Source organism: Schistocerca americana, chromosome 6, assembly GCF_021461395.2.
Source record: "Schistocerca americana isolate TAMUIC-IGC-003095 chromosome 6, iqSchAmer2.1, whole genome shotgun sequence".
NCBI lineage: Eukaryota > Metazoa > Arthropoda > Insecta > Orthoptera > Acrididae > Schistocerca > Schistocerca americana.
The window spans coordinates 66,110,502-66,130,632 of NC_060124.1; positions in this window are offsets into that span (position 1 = coordinate 66,110,502).

The following is a 20,131-nucleotide window of genomic DNA, read 5'->3' on the forward strand; positions in this document are numbered from 1 at the left end:
ACTGTCAAATTTCGCGCCTACCCATATACTGCTGCAGTTGAGCAGTCATATCGTGGGAACTACACATTCTAGAAGGCTGTGCATTGCTTTGTTTTGCGCCTACTGCTACGTATCAGAAGTTGGCATTACGAATAAATAAATCAGTCCTTTGTTTCTGGTACTAGTTTACGTTGAAAGCAGTGTGATTGTCGGCTATTTTTGTAGCAAGCTAACTTCCGGTGCTTTTTACACGTAAATAAAATGACTAAGCGTAAAAGTTACTTCTAGGAACGCAATTTTGCGGGTAACAGATATGTGGGACCTGCATTTTCTTCTGAAGTACTTGGAAACACGTGTGCTAGCAGTGAAGGAAACCACGATAATGTTTCTGAAGTGACCACGCCTCCTACCGCATCGAAAAGGAAAGTAACTTTAGAAATGGGTGACAGTGGTTTCCAAGATAATGGGTAACAAAATTCGATAATTTAACATTGGCGGCATAGGACATAGGCTACAACGTCCCCTTACGCTCCTTTTGGCACGCCCGACTTACTTGTCTCAAATGGCTACTCGAGGCAAGTGTATCTACTTCAGCGCCCCTGTCGTTTTATTCTGGTACTGAGTCTCGTCTGTTTTGAGTATCATTTTCATTTACACGTCAGAGCCAAATTTCCCGGTGTTGTGAGATATCTCTGCTACGCAGTTTGGCATTTTAATGGTGAAAGTGAGGTGATGAGGGACCACCCTTTTTTACGGAAAAATCGAAATATACTAACAAAATGTAGGTACAAGCAATGACAACAGAGTTTATTAACGCCAGAAGCAGCATTCATACTGGAAGTTCTTGCCAAGGGTCGCGAGGTAAATTGTTCAGACTCTCGAGGACTGAAAAAAATAGGAAAAGTGTCATCCAAACATTTCAGTATATATACATTTATTTGCTCGAGAAAATATGTACTTGCAGATTCACCAGACGACATGTAGACTGCAGTAAATAACACCTTTGTATCTCGTTTTCTTGCGAAGTGCCGAATAAAAACGAAAATGATTTTGAATTTTTCATTGTTGACATAATTGTCATTAAATGCGTTTATCCATTTGCGTTCTTACTTACGCCTAGAGTAGGAGGTTTGCTGCAGAAACCTTAAACATATTGTCAGTTCGAATATAATGAACTTCTTTGAGACTGAGAAGCTTATTTCCACGAATCAACATGGTTTTAGAAAGCATCGCTCGTGCTAAACTCAGCTTGCCTTTTCCCTTTTCTGACATGATATTCTGCGAACTATGGATGAAGGGTAGCAATCAGATTCCATGTTTCTAGATTTCCGGAAAGTGATTGACACGGTGCCCATTTGCAGGCTGTTAATGAAGATTCGAGCAAGCGGAATGAGTTCACAGACATGTGAGTGGCTCGAAGGCTTCTGAAGTAATATAACCCAGTTTGTTGTACTCGAGGGCGAACGCTCATCACAGACCAGCGAAGGGTAGTAGGACGGTTGTTATTCTCTGTAGACATAAATGATATGGCGGACAGGGTGGGTAGCAATCTACTGTTGCTTGCAGGTGATGCTGTGGTGTACGGGAAGATGTCGAAGCTGAGTGACTGTAGGAAGATACAAGATATCTAGTTTGTATGATGAATGACAGCTAGCTCTAGATGTGGAAAAACGTAAGTTAATGTGGATGATTAGGAAGAACAAACCTGCAATTTTCGGTTACAGCATTACTAGTGCACTGCTTGACAGGATCAAGTCGTTCAAGTATCTGGGAGTAACGTTCCAAAGCGATATGAAATGGACCAAACTTGTGAGGACTGTTATAGGAAAGGCGAATGGTCGGTTTCGGTTATTGGGAGAATTTTTGGATAGAGTCGTTCACCTGTAAAGGTAACAGCATATGGGACGCTGGTGCGACCCATTCTTGAGTACCCCTCAAATGTTTGGGATCCGTACCTGTTCGGATTGAAGGAAGACATCGAAGCAATTCAGAGACGGGCTGATAGTGTTGCTACCGTAGGTTGGAACAAAACATAACTCATATGGGAATCCCTGGCGGGAAGTGGAGTTCTTTTCGAGATGATGATGTCCCACACTCCGAGGGGCGTAGGAGACGATGCGGGAGACCCGCACCGCTTACTACGGAAGGTCCTAGTGGAAGTGGTTTGCCATTGCCTTCCTCCGACGGTAATGGGGATGAATGATGATGATGAAGACAACACAACAACAGCCAGTCATTTCGAGGCAGGTAAAATCCCTGACCCCACCGGGAATCGAACCCGGGACCCCGTGCGCGGAAAGCGAGAACGATACCGCAAGACAGCGAGCTGCGGCCTCTTTTCGAGAAACACTGTTGAGAAAATTAAGAGGACCGGTATCTGGAGCTAACAGCCGAACGATTCAACTATTCTGTTGCGCCAGCATGCGTTGCACCTAAGGAACACGAAGATAAGACACGAGAAATTACGGCTCATGCGGAGGCATGCATATATAGTCGTTTTTCCCTCGCTCTGTATGCTAGTGGAACAGGAAAGCAAATGACTAGTAGTGGTACATGGTACACTCAGCCGCGCACTGTACGGCGGCTTGTGGAATATCTATGTAGATGTAGATGTAGGTTCTTTTCTCTGTAAAACGTAATGACGTTTTTGCTTTCAGGTATTACATGTCTTTTGTAGACTAGAAGGACACTAATAGGAGAAAAATAGCAAGACCTTGCGTAACCTTTCAGTGTGCGACCGAAACAAAGCAAACACCATAATAATTGTTGAGAAGACACGAAAGCACAAAATCCATCTCTGCAATAGAAGTGAGCTCGACCAGAAAACTTCCAGTGTTAGCAGACACTGCCACAGTCAAAAATGGTTCAAATGGCTCTGAGCACTATGGGACTCAACTGCTGAGGTCATTAGTCCCTTAGAACTTAGAACTAGTTAAACCTAACTAACCTAAGGACATCACAAACATCCATGCTCGAGGCAGGATTCGAACCTGCGACCGTAGCGGTCTCGCGGTTCCAGACTGCAGCGCCTTTAACCGCACGGTCACTTCGGCCGGCCACTGCCACAGTCCCTCGTCTTTGAGCATCCGCAGTACGTAGTATACTCGCAAATTCAGAACTCCACACTCGGCGCAATCTATAAATCACTGATGCAATAGACACACTCACGACATGGTTGGTTTCTGATTTTCACGCAGACACGAAAAGCGCACGTACTTCGAGTAGTCGATTTTGACCAGAAAGTCGCTCGTGTAAAGCGGGCTTCAGACTGGCTATGTGCTTCTCGATGGATGTTAATAACGAGCATCAAAACCGATTCAGGGATTAGTGAACACAGGGTTGTCGTAGCGAGATTGAATATTTTAATCCCCAAATCCTCGAAAAATAAGCGAAAAATATACCTATTCAAAAACTCAGATAAAAATTCACTTGACGCCTTCCTGAAAGACAATATCCAAACATTCCAAATTAATAATATAAATATAGACCAGATGTGGCTTAAATTCAGAGAAATAGTATCGGCAGCAATTGAGAAATTTATACCAAATAAATTAACAGACGACGGCGATCTTTTGCCGCGCGGGATTAGCCGAGCGGTCTCAGGCGCTGCAGTCATGGACTGTGCGGCTGGTCCCGGAGGAGATACGAGTCCTCCCTCGGGCATGGGTGTGTGTGTTTGCCCTTAGGATAATTTAGGTTCACTAGTGTGTAAGCTTAGGGACTGGTGGCTCAAAATGGTTCAAATGGCTCTGAGCACTATGGGACTTAACATCTATGGTCATCAGTCCCCTAGAACTTAGAACTACTTAAACCTAACTAACCTAAGGACATCACACACATCCATGCTCCGGACTGAGCGCCTAGAACCGCTAGGGACTGATGACCTTAGCAGTTAAGTCCCATAAGATTTGACACACATTTGAACATCTTTTACAGAACCTCCAATTTAGCGCGGACTTGAATGCGAGATGCCTATAACAGTTTCCACAACGAAACTTTGCCTCGAAACCAGGCAGAAAATCCAAAGAGATTCTGGTCGTACGCGAAGTATGTTAGCGGCTAGAAACAATCAACGCCTTCTCTACGCGATAGCAATGGAGATACTATCGAGGGTAGTGCTGCCAAAGCAGAGTTGCTAAACACAGCCTTCCGAAATGCCTTCACAAAAGAAGACGCAGTAAATATTCCAGAATTCGAATCGAGAACAGCTGCCAACATGAGTAACGTAGAAGTAAATATCCTCGGAATAGTGAAGCAACTTAAATCACTTAATGAAACCAAGTCTTCTGGCCCAGACTGTATACCAGTTAGGTTCCTTTCGCAGTATGCTGATGCATTAGGTCCATCGTATACAGCCGTACCCAAAGACTGGAAAGTTGCACAGGTCATACCATTATTAAAGAAAGGTTGTAGGAGTAATCCACTAAATTACAGGTCCATATCGTTAACGTCGATATGCAGCAGGATTTTAGAACAGGAACAGCAAAGGTGCCTATAACAATACCTTCGCGAACGCCATAAATCACTTCTGTTTCAGCCGGCCGAAGTGGCCGTGCGGTTAAAGGCGCTGCAGTCTGGAACCGCAAGACCGCTACAGTCGCAGGTTCGAATCCTGCCTCGGGCATGGATGTTTGTGATGTCCTTAGGTTAGTTAGGTTTAACTAGTTCTAAGTTCTAGGGGACTAATGACCTCAGCAGTTGAGTCCCATAGTGCTCAGAGCCATTTTGAACTTCTGTTTCACTCGATGACTTTCCGTCAGTTACTACGAACTGTGATCTCTCTGACAGGAAATCACATATCCAGTCACATAACTGAGACTATACTCCATAAGCACGCAATTTCACTACGAACCGCTTGTGTGGTACAGTGTCAAAAGCCTTACGGAAATCCAGGAATACGGAATCGATCTGGAATCCCTTATCAATAGCATTCAACAATTCATGTGAATAAAGAGTTAGTTGTGTCCTATTGGAGATACTGTTCTGTCCCGAATGACGTCATAGTCGACGGGACATTAAACTCCACCTTCCCTGCAACATTATTACAACTCAGAAATGCTATCTTTCCGCAAATGTTGTCCTGAAACGCACTTATCTCGCGTCTTGATTGCTGGGGCCTCCACCGGTGCTGGTCGAAACCTATAATGACGTTTTCATGGAGCTGATTTCACTGACACACATTAAAAAAGCTAAACGACTGACCGGAAATGTAACGAAGGGGAATCTATAGAAAGTGTGGTGTAACTGGGGCATCGTATACACGAAATAAATTTATTTTCAGCACCTGTGTAACACGTAGAGGTGCAACCACGTAGAGTAACACACGGTAAGGGAGATTGTAAAAAAATAAAACAGATAAAAGTAATGTTATATGCATCTCTAATATGTGTCCATACTAGTATAAAGCATGAAACAAGACCCTGTAAAAATGAAAAAAAAAATCCGTGAAAAGATCTCTGGCACTTCCTGATTGCTGTCCAGGGAAGAAAGGTACCTATGAATCTAATACTCTTCCGCGGGACAGCAGTCGGATTTTAGCCGACCAGGCATTAGAAAGAGCCAGCAATCTTTTCACTATTGTGCCTCAAGAAGACTTATAAACCTATAAATTTTCTTCTTAGACTGTGCCATAAATTTCTCCCCATTTCGATTCTGCACCTCTTCATGGTTATCCGATCTACTCGTCTAATCTTCAACAGTCCTCCGTAACACCACATTTCAAACTCTTCTATTCTCTTCTTTTCTGTTCTGCTTATCGTCCAAGTTTGACTTCAGTACAAGGCTACATTTCAGACAAATACGTTCAGAAAAGATTTCCAAACACTAATATTAATATTAGCTGTTAATATAATTACACTACTGGCCATTAAAATTGCTACACCACGAAGATGACGTGCTACAGACGCGAAATTTAACCGACAGGAAAAAGATGCTGTGATATGCAAATGATTAGCTTTTCAGAGCATTCACACAAGGTTGGCGCCAGTGGCGACACCTACAACGTGCTGACATGAGGAAAGTTTCCAACCCTCGCATTCGGGAGGACGCCGGTTCAATCCCGCCTCGGACCATCCTGATTTAGGTTTTCCGTGATTTCCCTAAATCACTCCAGGCAAATGCCGGGATGGTTCCTCTGAAAGGGCACGGCCAACTTCCTTCCCCATCCTTCCCTAATCCGATGAGGCCGATGTCCTCGCTGTCTGGTCTCCTTTCCCAAAGAACCCAGCCCACCCAAAGTTTCCAAGCGATTTCTCATACACAAACAGCAGTTGACCGGCGTTGCCTGGTGAAACGTTGTTGTGATGCCTCGTGTAAGGAGGAGAAATGCGTACCATCACGTTTCCGACTTTGATAAAGGTCGGATTGTAGCCTGTCGCGATTGCGGTTTATCGTATCGCGACCCTGCTGCTCGCGTTGGTCTAGATCCAATGACTATTAGCAGAATATGGAATCGGTGGGTTCAGGAGGGTAATACGGAACGCCGTGCTGGATCCCAATGACCTCGTATCACTAGCAGTCGAGATGACAGGCACCTTATCCGCATGGCTGTAACGGATCATGCCGCCACGTGTCGATCCCTGAGTCAACAGATGTTGACGTTTACAAGACAACAACCATCTGCACGAACAGTTCGACGACGTTTGCAGCAGCATTGACTATCAGCTCGGAGACCATGGCTGCGGTTACCCTTGACGCTGCATCACAAACAGGAGCGCTACGATGGTGTACTCAACGACGAACCTGGTTGCACGAATGGCAAATCGTCATTTTTTCGGATGAATCCAGGTTCTGTTTACAGCATCATGATGGTCGCATCCGTGTTTGGCGAAGTCGCGGTGAACGCACATTGGAAGCGTGTATCTGTCATCGCCATACTGGCGTATCACCCGGCGTGATGATATGGGGTGCCATTGGTTACACGTCTCGGTCACCGCTTGTTGCATGGACGGCACTTTGAACAGTGGACGTTACATTTCAGATGTGTTACGACCCGTGGCTCTACCCTTCATTCGATCCCCGCGAAACCTTACATTTCAGCAGGATAATGCACAATCGCATGTTGCAGGTCCTGTACGGGCCTTTCTGGATACAGATAATGTTCGACTGCTGTCCTGGCCAGCACATTCTCCAGATTTCTCGCCAATTGAAATCATCTGGTCAATGGTGGCCGATCAACTGGCTCGTCACAATACGCCAGTGACTATTCTTGATGAACTGTGGTATCGTGTTGAAGCTGCATGGGCAGCTGTATCTGTACACGCCATCCAAGCTCTGTTTGACTCAATGCCCAGGCGTATCAAGGCCGTTATTATGGCCAGAGGTGGTTGTTCTGGGTACTGATTTCTCAGGATCTATGCACCCAAATTGCGTGAAAATGTAATCACATGTCAGTTCTAGTATAATATATTTGTCCAATTAATATCCGTTTATCATCTGCATTTCTTCTTGGTGTAGCAATTCTAATGGCCAGTAGTGTATTTCTCTTTTTAGAAACTCTTTTCTGCAGGTACAGTTTCCGACTCGAGCCATTATCTTGCTAATTTCCCCATGTACGTCAAGAATGCGTAAGGGGACTGTAGACACATGTACATCGTCAATAGCAGTGGTTCAGTCGTGCTTAGTTTCTCCTTAGAGAGTAGAGTGCTGAGTTCTTCTCGCTAAGTGTATGTCTCCTCTAAGACGAACGCCTGTGCTACACTCACTCGCTGATTTGAGACTGAACACGTTACATATATTCGCGTGTAGCACTCTGCCACTTTGGCTAGCGATCCTTCTCCTCAACGTGCTGTTCACAGACTCTCTGCAGTGGCAGCCTGGATGGACCTTGGCTCGTATCAGACTAGCTCATTTGACAGAGCGGCGCCCTAGCAAGATCGTCATTCACAGCAATGTGCTAAGACACTAAGTTCGGATTTCTGCCAGCGATTTTACTGTAAGATGCTTCTGTCTCCTCAGCCCATCCCTCATCACTGTAAATTGATTCCAAAGTCCGTCGTCTCTAATCCCACAGCGCCAGCCTGTGTGAGGCTGCAGTTGCATCAGCTGTGCACACACGGACCAGTTTACGTATTGATAACATATCCTCACGAGGGCACCACGTCTTATCTCGGGCTGTTCTCTGCAGCGAGAATAACGTTCTGAGCTGAGTATCTCAAAGAGATGAGCAAGGTGCTCTTGCGAGACGATTCGCTCGCTGTTTCTGAGTATACTAATTCCAGCGATGGGGACGCTTAATGAAACTGTGTACTTTATATACGTTTCGTTCAAAACCAGCGAACCGGTAAAGCTAGAGGAATGATTAAGGCACATATAAAGACCCTACCGTCCTCTTTCTAGTTCTCAAACATAGCGTTCTCTTTGTCTGTTTCTTCGAGAATCTCGTGGTGTCTGTGCAGCTGTATGACCTTGCTACGCATTTGTTTATCATCCGTAGTGTCTAAATTCGGACTCGCAAATCCAAGCAACAATATTCACCCTTAGAACACTGTGATATATTATAACGCAATCTTTGACTAATCTTGACCGCGTGTTTTGTAACTGATTTTTAATTTGGCTATGGGACATCTACTGAAGCATTTAGTAGACGAACCATTGGGTCGTTGTATTTACTCGTCGCACTTTACTGCTCACCTTGAATTATACTTTTGATGATTTATGTCTTGCACTAAACTTAGTGACTGCATTCACTACTGGAACAGGAACCATGACAAAACGCAGCTCGTACAATTCCTCACGAAATTCAACTCTACTATGTAATAAGTACAGTCGCCACGTTCTGAAGGAACGACTTCTGAAAGTTAAATCTGTTCTTCGAACAGTCATTTAGTACACGCTTTAATAAAGTTATGCTTGCTTTTTTAGAATCAGGATCAAACTGACACAAATATTTACGACTTTCTTTGGTTACTTTAAATCATTTCGGAAAAAAACATTTAAAGTTACATTTGTCATTTGAATTAAGTTAATACACTCTTCGAAGTGTAAGAAAATGATTTTGTGGAAATAAATGGTACTTAATAACTACAACAAAGTGACCCGTAAATATGTGTAATACTCTGTCTCGGTGAACTGATTGTGTCATAGAAATTAATGTAGTTGCTGTTACATTCAGCATTGATAAATGTTGATGTAGGATTTACAAAAAATAGAATGGGTGCTTGAAGGTAAATAGTCAGAAATAAAGTGTCTCTATACAGACCAAAAACACACTTGTTCAGAGTAAGTGCTCTCCTTTTACAAAAACAAAAAATTGAATAGTTTGCAGCTTGTCTTGTCACGAGTAGCATTGTGGAGGATACGGTGCGTAAAACACTTCTGCAAGTTCTTCACGTCTCTGGTTAAAATTATGTGACAACGGCGTCGTAATGGCTGTCCTTATTAAGCCTGCTCGAAGCAAAGTTTGCATAAACGTTGAGGCACCATAATTTAGCCTGGTAAGTCCTGCAACCACGACTAATAATTACCAGAGATAATTACTTCGTGGAGAAGCCTTAATGAACGTATTCTTCCAATAACATGTGCCCACGTTAGCATACAATAATAATGTCGTTCAGAGCGCACCAAAAGACGACGTCTCACTTTCACGGCTGACTGGCTAGTCCCCACTGCTCAGTCTGCCTGCGGCAAACTTTCTTCCTCAAAACGGAACGTGACAAGGGCACCTGTCACCACTATCTCAGCACTATCCACCGGGTCTGCTTCCTTCTCCCTATCCATTGCAGAAAAGGCGCTCACCAAACGGAAACGACAAGGGGAAGACCTGGGCTATCGACACGCCTAATCTTCTTTTTTATTCACGATATTACCTTTTTTGTAAGAATAATTAATACCAAGTTAAGGATTTAACATTTTACACAAAAGATTTGTTTTATCTTCTTAATTCCAGAATTAGAAAAATAGATAGTGCCCAGAGCAAATCTTAGAGTTGAAAACTATCCTCAGGATCAGGACAATGCGCAACCTTAAGACAGCCGATACATTCATTAATTTGACTTAGATAACACCACAAGTAAGGGAAGTTCAAAGAAAATGGAGTTAGGGTACAATCTCATCCAAAACCGATGTAATAAAATATCAGTATCATTCCAGGCAAAAACTGAACACTACGCAACAGTAATTAAAAAGGAAGCTGTAACAAGTCCGATTTATGTATCCCGCCCGATCGGGATCTGATAGCAGCCCAAATAAATATTAATTAATGTGACCGTGTACCTAATGGGGCTGGCAATCGGATTTGACTGCTACGGAGTTGTTACATTCCATTTTGTCCTTCTCAAATGCTGTAATAATGAAATGTCAGGTGACAAGAAGAACGCCAACACAGCTTCATTAATCAAGGACCTATATTCGTCTCTAAAACACAAGAAAAAGGAGACAGCCACTGCCTTCGTCATACATATTTAATAACGGCTAATCTCAGCACAGGCTTCTTCGTTATTCATAATCGTCACACGCTAATACAATCACTGTAATCCAACACTGCAATCCAACACTGCAATCCAAATGATGCCGGCGCGGTAGACGCGAAACCAAAAAATATCGGCACAGAAATATCACTGATCACTCTCGTAATTGTACTTCTTGACTTTCCCGTATTATTCTAACATAAAGGGGTTAAACCGCGGCGATGGCCACTCCCTTTGTCGGTAAGCCCTGTAATACAGCAACCGGCCTCTGCACGGCTCGGCCCGCAACCTGGGAACTGACTGAACTCACACTCGCTCTCGCAACATGACACACTATCGATTGTTTGCCCTTTCGACCTGTGCCGAGTGCAAACTTATAGTAAGGGCCTACGGACCCCTTACAAAGCGCTTTACGGATCCGAATGCCTAACACTGAATAAAGGAGGTGAACAAATAGAACTGGAAAAGAAAAAAAGAATAATACTCAGAAAAATTTTAGGATCACAAAAGAACAAAGATAACAATTGGACGAATAGGAGAAATGGAGATCTATATAGAAACATAGAAACAATTACAGACTAAATAAGAAAAAGGAGATTAATATTTTACGGTCATACGTACAGAATGAATGACAATAGGCTAACGGGGAAAATTTCTAACTTCATTTCCAAATTAAAGGACACCACGGGATGGCTGGAAGAGACAAGAAAGGAATTGAGAACTTAACGTCGCAGAAAACACCAAACAGAACAGGGGAAGTTTCAGGCTACGAATCAATACAGCAAAATTTTCTGTCCAACAACAAAATTCACGACCTAGGAGGGTGATGTCAAACGAACGGAGGCAGGACATCAGCCAACGCATGAAGGAGTTCTTTCAAAATAAAAAAAATGATCCTACCTTTACCTTAGGTTCTAGCATTTCGACTTCAGGCCACAAGTGGCCCATGAGGACCATCCGACCACCGTGTAATCCGCAGCTGAGGATGCGGATAGGAGGGGCGTGTGGTCAGCACACCGCTCTCCCTGCCGATACGTTGGTTTTCTGTGACCGGAGCCGCTACTATTCGGTCGAGTAGCTCTTCAATTGGCATCCGAGGCTGAGTGCACTCCCAAAAACGGCAACAGCGTATGGCGGCCCGGATGGTCACCCATCCAAGTGCCGGCCACACCCGACAGCGCATAACTTCGGTGATCTGGCGGGAACCGGTGTATCCACTTGCGGCAAGGCCCTTGCCCACCTTAGGTTTTAAGTGGTCTATAACTGTCTAAATTCTGTAATATAAAGAACGCTAGAACAAGAATCTAATTTCGCACTTACCATTCTACTTACACTTTCACAAAAATTATTAAATAAGCTCGTCAGATCTCGACAACACGCCACGTACATGGACAATAAGACTATTCCATTATACACTGGTCTGGACTTAGGGAGGACTTGTGTTCAAATCCTCTTCCATCGTTGACTGTTAGGTCTTCCATGGTTTCCATAAAACTATTTAGCCCAATGCCAAGACGGTTCATTTCCCATCCTTGGTCCATTTGACTTCTGCTCCGTCGCCAATGATCTTCTGTACGCCGTAAAGTTAGAGCCTGATAGATATCTTCCTTTTAAAGCATCCGCATATTACAGTCTCTTCGTCTTCCATTGTACTGAAATCACTCTTTATAGGATTTGAACTTCGCCCTAGCCTCCTCATAGGTTTCCTCAATTTCAACTGTGTCCACAAATAAGAATAACTGTTATACGGATCCGAACACCGAAACGAAAATTTGTCAAAATGCAGAGCCAGTGAAATAAAGTAAATAAATCATGAAAACATAATTTAGTCAAAAAAATCGTATTCGAACTTAACGTTTCACATACACATTCTGATGAGGCAAAACATTATGACCACCTGCTTAATAGACTGACTATCTTCTTTGGAACGAAATACATCGCTGGTTCTGCGTATTACGCAGAACTGCGTATCACGCATCCGACAGTTTTTGGTCGGTTTGTGGAGGTTCAAATGGCTCTGACCACTATGGGACTCAACTGCTGTGGTCATAAGTCCCCTAGAACTTAGAACTACTTAAACCTAACTAACCTAAGGACAGCACACAACACCCAGCCATCACGAGGCAGAGAAAATCCCTGACCCCGCCGGGAATCGAACCCGGGAACCCGGGCGTGGGAAGCGAGAACGCTACCGCACGACCACGAGATGCGGGCAGGTTTGTGGAGGTGTGTGGCATTAGATGGTTACGCACAGATAAGGTATTTCGCGTGAATAACGGGCCGCTGATCTGCGTACGCGGTGGTGGCATCTGATAGTGACGCAGATGGGTTCCATTGGATTTACATCAAGCGAATTTGGTCGCTGAGGCATCAACGAGAGTTCACTATAATGCTCCTCAAACCAATGTAGTACTGTTATGGCTCCTAGACACGGACAATTATAAAGCAGAAAGATGACATCACCGTCGGGGAAGGGATCAAGCATGAAGGGATGCAGATGGTTCGCAGCTGTCAGTGAGTCGTCGATCACTATCACACGTCCCATGCAAGCGCACGAGAATATATCCCATAGCATAACACCGCTCCCACCAGCCTGCGTCCATGACGCGCTGCATGTTTCGAGCCGCCGTTCGCCTCCATGACGGTCTTTGTGGAGACGACCAGAGACCTAGTGTAGCAAAAATGTGATTCACCCAAAGAGCCGACGCTCGAATCCCGATGGTCCCGTGCCCACTGCAATCGTAACTGACGACGTCGTCGGGTCAAAATGAGAAGACGTAGAGGTAGCTCCGTGTTCAGCCATGTACGATGAACGGATCGCTCCGAAACACTTGTCCGTGCATCAGTATTGTGCCTTTTCGGCAGAGATGCCACGGATCACCATCTATCCGATTTTACAGAGCAGACAAGCCTGCGAAGCCCACCTTCTGTGAAGAGTCTTGGGCATCCAACCATTTAGCGCATGTTGTTGTTGTTGTTTTGTTCAGTCCTGAGACTGGTTTGATGCAGCTCTCCATGCTACTCTATCCTGTGCAAGCTTCTTCATCTCCCAGTACCCACTGCAGCCTACATCCTTCTGAATCTGCTTAGTGTATTCATCTCTTGGTCTACCTTTACGATTTTTACCCTCCATGCTGCCCTCCAGTACCAAATTGGCGATCCCTTGATGCCTCAGAACATGTCCTACCAACCGATCCCTTCTTCTAGTCAAATTGTGTCACAAACTCCTCTCCGCCCCAATTCTATTCAATACCTCCTCATTAGTTATGTGCTCTACCCATCTAATCTTCAGCATTCTTCTGTGGCACCACATTTCGAAAGCTTCTATTCTCTTCTTGTCTAAACTATTTATCTTCCATGTTTCACTTCCATACATGGCTACACTCCATACAAATACTTGCAGAAACGACTTCTTGACACTTAAATCAATACTCGATGTTAACAAATTTCTCTTCTTCAGAAACGTTTTCCTTGCCATTGCCAGTCTGCATTTTATATCCTCTCTACTTCGACCATCATCAGTTATTTTGCTCCCCAAATAGCAAAACTCCTTTACTACTTTAAGTGTCTCATTTCCTAATGTAATTCCCTCAGCATCACCCGATTTAATTCGACTACATATAGCATAGTGGCTGTTTTACTGTCCTTTACCTCATTCCCTAAATGCTCACGACAGTAGCATGTGAACACTCGCCCATCTCCGCCGTTTCATAGATACTCCCTTACAGCCTCTGGGTACTGACAATCTGCCCTTTGTCAAAGTCGCTTATCTCAATGGATTTCCCATTTGCAGCCCATATATTTACTAGGGTGATCCCTCGTCCGTGTCTGCTCTACATACATACTTTGGTTACCGCGTCAGCCGGCCAGAGTGGCCGAGCGGTTCTAGGCGCTACAGTCTGGAGCCGCGTGACCGCTACTGTCACAGGTTCGAATCCTGCCTCGGGCATGGATGTGTGTGCTGTCCTTAGGTTAGTTAGGTTTAAGTAGTTCTAACAAGGGAACCTCCCCATCGCACCCCCCTCAGATTTAGTTATAAGTTGGCACAGTGGATAGGCCTTGATAAACTGAACACAGATCAATTGAGAAAACAGGAAGAAGTTGTGTGGAACTGTGAAAAAATAAGCAAAATATACAAACTGAGTAGTCCATGTGGAAGATATGCAACATCGAGGATGGCGTGAACTCAGGAGCGCCGTGGTCCCGTGGTTAGCGTGAGCAGATGCGGAACAAGAGGTCCTTGGTTCAAGTCTTCTCTGGAGTGAAAATTTTACTTTATTTATTTTTGCATAGTTATTATCTGTCCGTTCGTTCATTGACGTCTCTGTTCACTCTAATAAGTTTAGTGTCTGTGTTTTGCGACCGCATCGCAAAACCGCGCGATTAGTAGACGAAAGGACGTGCCTCTCCAATGGGAACCGAAAACATTTGATCGCAAGGTCATAGGTCAACCGATTCCTCCACAGGAAAACACATCTGATATATTCTATACGACACTGGTGACGGCATGTGCACCACATGACAGGAATATGTTGTCGACCCACCTAACTTGTACACTTGGCGATTCTTCTACCTTGCCCGATTTAGGTTTTCTTGTGGATGTGATAATCACTCCCAAAAAAGTGATGAAAACATAAGACTTTACCGAGCGGGGTGGCGCAGTGGTTAGACACTGGACTCGCATTTGGGAGGACGACGGTTCAATCCCGCGTCCGGCCATCCTGATTTAGGTTTTCCGTGATTTCCCTAAATCGCTCCAGGCAAATGCCGGGATGGTTCCTCTGAAAGGGCACGGCCGACTTCCTTCCCAATCCTTCCCTAATCCGATGAGACCGATGACCACGCTGTCTGGTCTCCTTCCCCAAACCAACCAACCAACCATAAGAGTTTGTCACATAAACTGAAAATAAAAAATAAAAATTTTCAGTCAATGGAAGATTTGAACCAAGGACCTTTCGTTCCGCAGCTGCTCACGTTACCACGAGACCATGGCGCTCCTGCGATCCTATTGTCCTTGATGTTGCATATGTTCCCATGAACTACTCAGTTTGTATATTTTGCTTATTTTTTTCACAGTTCCACACAACTTCTTCCTGTTTTCTCAACTGATCTGTGTTCAGTTTTTCAAGGTCTATCCACTGTGCCAACTTATAACTAAATCTGAGGGGGGTGCGATGGGGAGGTTCCCTTGTAAGTTCTAGGGGACTGATGACCTCAGAAGTTAAGTCCCATAGTGCTCAGAGCCATCTGAGCCATTTACCGCGTCACGTGCCCGCAACGCCACGAGGTTGCACGCAACGTCGTGGTTGGCAGTGGTCATAATATTGTGGCTGATCATTGTATCTGTTAATCAATACCTAGCGTGTCACCTGACCGTATGTAGCGGTACCATTACGTTTTTCTCCTTCTCTGTGCCACTGAAACGTGGCTGCTATTTCGGCTCGTATCATTACGTATCAAATGTTGTTCAATATGAAATTTCCAAAGACGCCAGCATGAGTTAGTTGGTGGTACGCCCTGCGCGACTGTCTTCGAGCTGACACGTGGCGGGATGACGTTGATGACTTCTGAAGTTCTTTAGAGCAGCAGCTAATCACATATTTACTGGCGAAAGTTTGAAAGGGCCGGTTCTCTTTCTGGAACCAATGGTCGAACTTCTTTAATCTACAGACGCAGAACGAAACGGAACCGTATACAGCTTTATTTTCTGGGATCGCTCATGTAGGTATAATGCGTACCTCTCTCAGCTGGAATCAAGTTAGTTAACTACATTGGAAGCCTTCTATCGTGCATTATCTTCTAGTGTCATAAAGTAGCGTTATTTCACATTCTTTTCAGAACCCAAGCCCCAGTGAGTATAACTATTCCTTTGCCGCTTCTACTGATGCATGATGAATTACATTCACCGTTACTCTTAACATTTCCAGTGCTAGTGGACTTCCGTTTCATCTTTGTATTTTATTTATACTGTTACTTAACGAGTCCCTCTTACGTGCCAGTTTCGTTTCATAAAATGTTATGAAATAAATGTTGGGAAGATAAAATATACCTTTTCCAAATGAGAGTAATTTTCGCCCAGGTTTGCTTCCATCTCCCTCACTTCCCGACTTGATAGAACACAAGTGCCCAGTATCAAACTGTTCTTCTCAGCTTCCTCTACACCACTGCGATACATTGTAAACAATGACAATGTTTGAACAATTCAGAAAACAAATAACAATGTACATTAAATGTGTTGCGTCTCGTGAACCGTTCGGAATAGCGCGTATGACCATATGAAATTTTTTGTTCGGAATCACTACTACTATCACTATTAAAGTCATGTACCTTTCCTCCTGGCTCGCCCACCATACATACTGTATGGGTTTGCATGTCATGCGGATGACATCCACAAGTGCATTGCACAGATGATGTCTCTAAGGGAGTATAGAGTTACAGTCAGTGCCGATCAAACTAAAAAGACAGAAAAATGTGTAACCATGACCTACAGATTACTTAGCAGTGCTGAGCTTACTGCAGCCATTTCAGCTAGCAACATTTTACAAAGTAGACTAAAGCACACAGAAAAAAAAGTACGACAATAGATTTTTAAGTTCAATGTGTCTGTAATGTGTAAGTGCTACATCGGACAAACGGGGCGCAATTTTCAAACAATATATCGTGGTAGGTTTTGCTAGTAAAAAGTCACTTTTTGGGCAAGATTTAATAGAAAATAAATATTCCCATGAATCAATAAAAAATAATGTAAAAATTCTACACATAAACCCAAAGGATTTGCACCTTAATTTGTTGTTAGAAATCGAGATTTTTGCGCAATATAAAAAAGACTCTTCTCAGTTATTGAGTGAAAAGATTGATTTTAAAGAGAAAAATTATTTCCAATTATTCGACTATTTAGTGTAATTTAAATACTTATTCTTCTGTTCTACCTTTTTACTGTTAGTTGACAAACTTGTATAGCATTTGTAAGGTTTTTTAATAACGAAGTTATACAGTTACAATAAAATAATAAAATACATATTGGTTTTTTACGATTAGCAGATAGTTAGTGATTAGTTATTACGTTCGTACAGTTATCTTACATATGTAAGTAACTGTCAGCGTCGTATCATTTATTTTCGTATTTGTTTTTAGTAATATGCTAGCCATCTTTAACTACTTGACTGAGTAACGAATAGCGTTACCTAGTACTTAAATATACCTTTATAACTATTCTACAGCGCCAGTTAACTTGCAAGTAATAATCCTTTTTTTGTATGGCTACCAGCAAGTAGCTATACATTCTTTATTGCATTATAACATCTTTGACAGTTATGGAAATGCTACGTGTTACCAAGTAACCAGTAGTGTCTTGCAAGTGTACATAGTCCCAAAGAGAGCAGGTGTGAATGGCGCTGGTAATGGCTTCTCTTTCCATGTTAATTCTCTTTTTATTACATTATATTTTACACAGTAAACTTCAAATGAGCAACTCAGTAGCATTACATAACAGCTAAACAGGCTTTTACAGTTATTTCTGTGTGTCAGGTAACGTGCAAGCAACACCTAAGAGCAACTAGCTAGACATACTTCATTACATCGTAATATCTTTGACGGTATTCGAGAAGCTGCACGTTGCTAAGTAACCGGCAGCATCCTCTGCAAGTCTACATGCAGATCGTCTTCTAGAGGAGAGTGCAGCACCATGTTATTGGTTTCTTACTGTACGTTAATTTTCGTTTTAATATGTTATATTTTACAGTGTAAGTTTAAAATAATCGACTTAAGCCGACATTATAATTAGATGCCAAAAGCAAGCTGGTAACAATAATTTTGTAGGCACATTATACACGTTGGTAAGTAACCAGTGACGCCTTATACATATATACTTTACCGTATAGGGCAGTGTAAGTTATCGGATTTTTATTGTATGCTATAGCACTATGTTTTAATTCTTTGCATCACAAATATAATTGTAGTTAATCTCACAGCCAATACTATAAACAGATATCATTTTTAAGCTAGTAACTAAATTTTTTCGTCATGTATTCAAGAAGCACTTATTTTCTTGGTGTCTGGGGACTTCTGCAGCTCCTGCTACGCAGATCCGTCTCCACACACCAACTTTGAGTACAATTTCGTTTTATTTTTGTTACACTGTCTATATTTTGTATGTTTGTCCCTCTAGTACTCTTTATTCCAGAGTACGGTCTGAAGATAATCGCCTTTGTACTGAAACCACTCACCAATGTGATTCTCTAAGTGCAGCTGTGAAACTGGTCGCTGTTTTCCTAAAATGTTTTCGAAAAGAAGTTGCACTTTTTAGATGCAAATCCTACATTTTCAGTGGCTAACCACTCACGTATGTTGTTGACTGAGGTACACCTGATCTATAACAACATGAGCTGCGACAGTTTGATAAAAATTTTGTTCTATAGTTTTACGTTTTGAAAAAAGTAGTTGTCAAGAATCGAGCGAAATCAGATATGCAGTAACGGATACCTACTGTTGTACTGCAAGGCGCAGCACGCTGGCTTGCGAGAGAGGGAGGTGAGCCAAAGCCGAATCTAATCCGAGCGGCGAGTTACCCACCGTGGGCTGCCAAATTGGCCAACCAGAATGTTACGAAGTGGATTCGCAGGTAGCAAACACGGTATGACGTCAGGTGTACAGTCTTTTTTTTTTTAGCTAGAAATTAAAATTTGTGTTGGACTGTGACTCAAACCCAGATTCCCCACTTATCGCGAGCGATCGAAATTTTCATTATCATCATTTCAGCCCGTCGAGGCCTATATACCAACGATTTACATAATGTCTGCTTCTGTACAGTGCCTATATAGAGAAATCTTTTGACAGTGTTGACTGGAAGACTCTCTTTTAAATTCTAAAGGTGGCAGCGGTAAAATACAGGGAGCGAAAGGCTATTTAGAATTTGTGCTGAAAACAGATTGATGTTATAAGATTCGAGGGGCACGAAAGGGAAGCATTGGTTGAGAAGGGAGTGAGGCTGGGTTGTAGCCTATCCCCGATGTTATTCAAACTGTATATTGAGCAAGCATTAAAGGAAATAAAAGAAGCAATTATAGTCCTGGGAGAAGAAATAAAAATTCTGAGATTTGCCGATGACATTGTAATTCTGTCAGAGACAGCAAAGGACTTGGAACAGCAGCTGAACGCAATGAACAGTGTCTTGAAGTAAGGATATAAGACGAACATCAGCAAAAGCAAAACGAGGATAATGGACTGTAGTCGAATTAAATCAGGTGATGCTGAAGGAATTAGATTAGAAAATGAGACTCTTAAAGTAGTAGATGAGGTTTGCTATTCGGGAAGCAGTATAACTGATGATGGTCGAAGTACGGAGGATGTAAAATATAGACTGGCAATGGTAAGAAAACCGTTTCTGAGAAGAAAAATTTGTTAACATCGAGTACAGATATGTCAGTAAGTCGTTTTCGAAAGCATTTGTATGGAGTGTAGCCATGTCTGGAAGTGAAACACGGATGGCAAACGGTTTAGACAAGATGACAATAGAAGCTTTTGAAATGTGGTGCTACAGAAAAATGCTGAAGGTTAGATGGGTAGATCGTGCAACTAACTAATGAGGTACTGAATAGTATTGGGGAGAAGAAGTATCTGTGGCACAACCTAACTGGAAGAAGGAACCGATTCGTAGGACACATTCTGAGGCATCAAGGGACAACCAATTTAGTACTCGAGGGAAGCATAGGGCGTACAAACAAAAACAAAACAAAACAAAAAAAAAG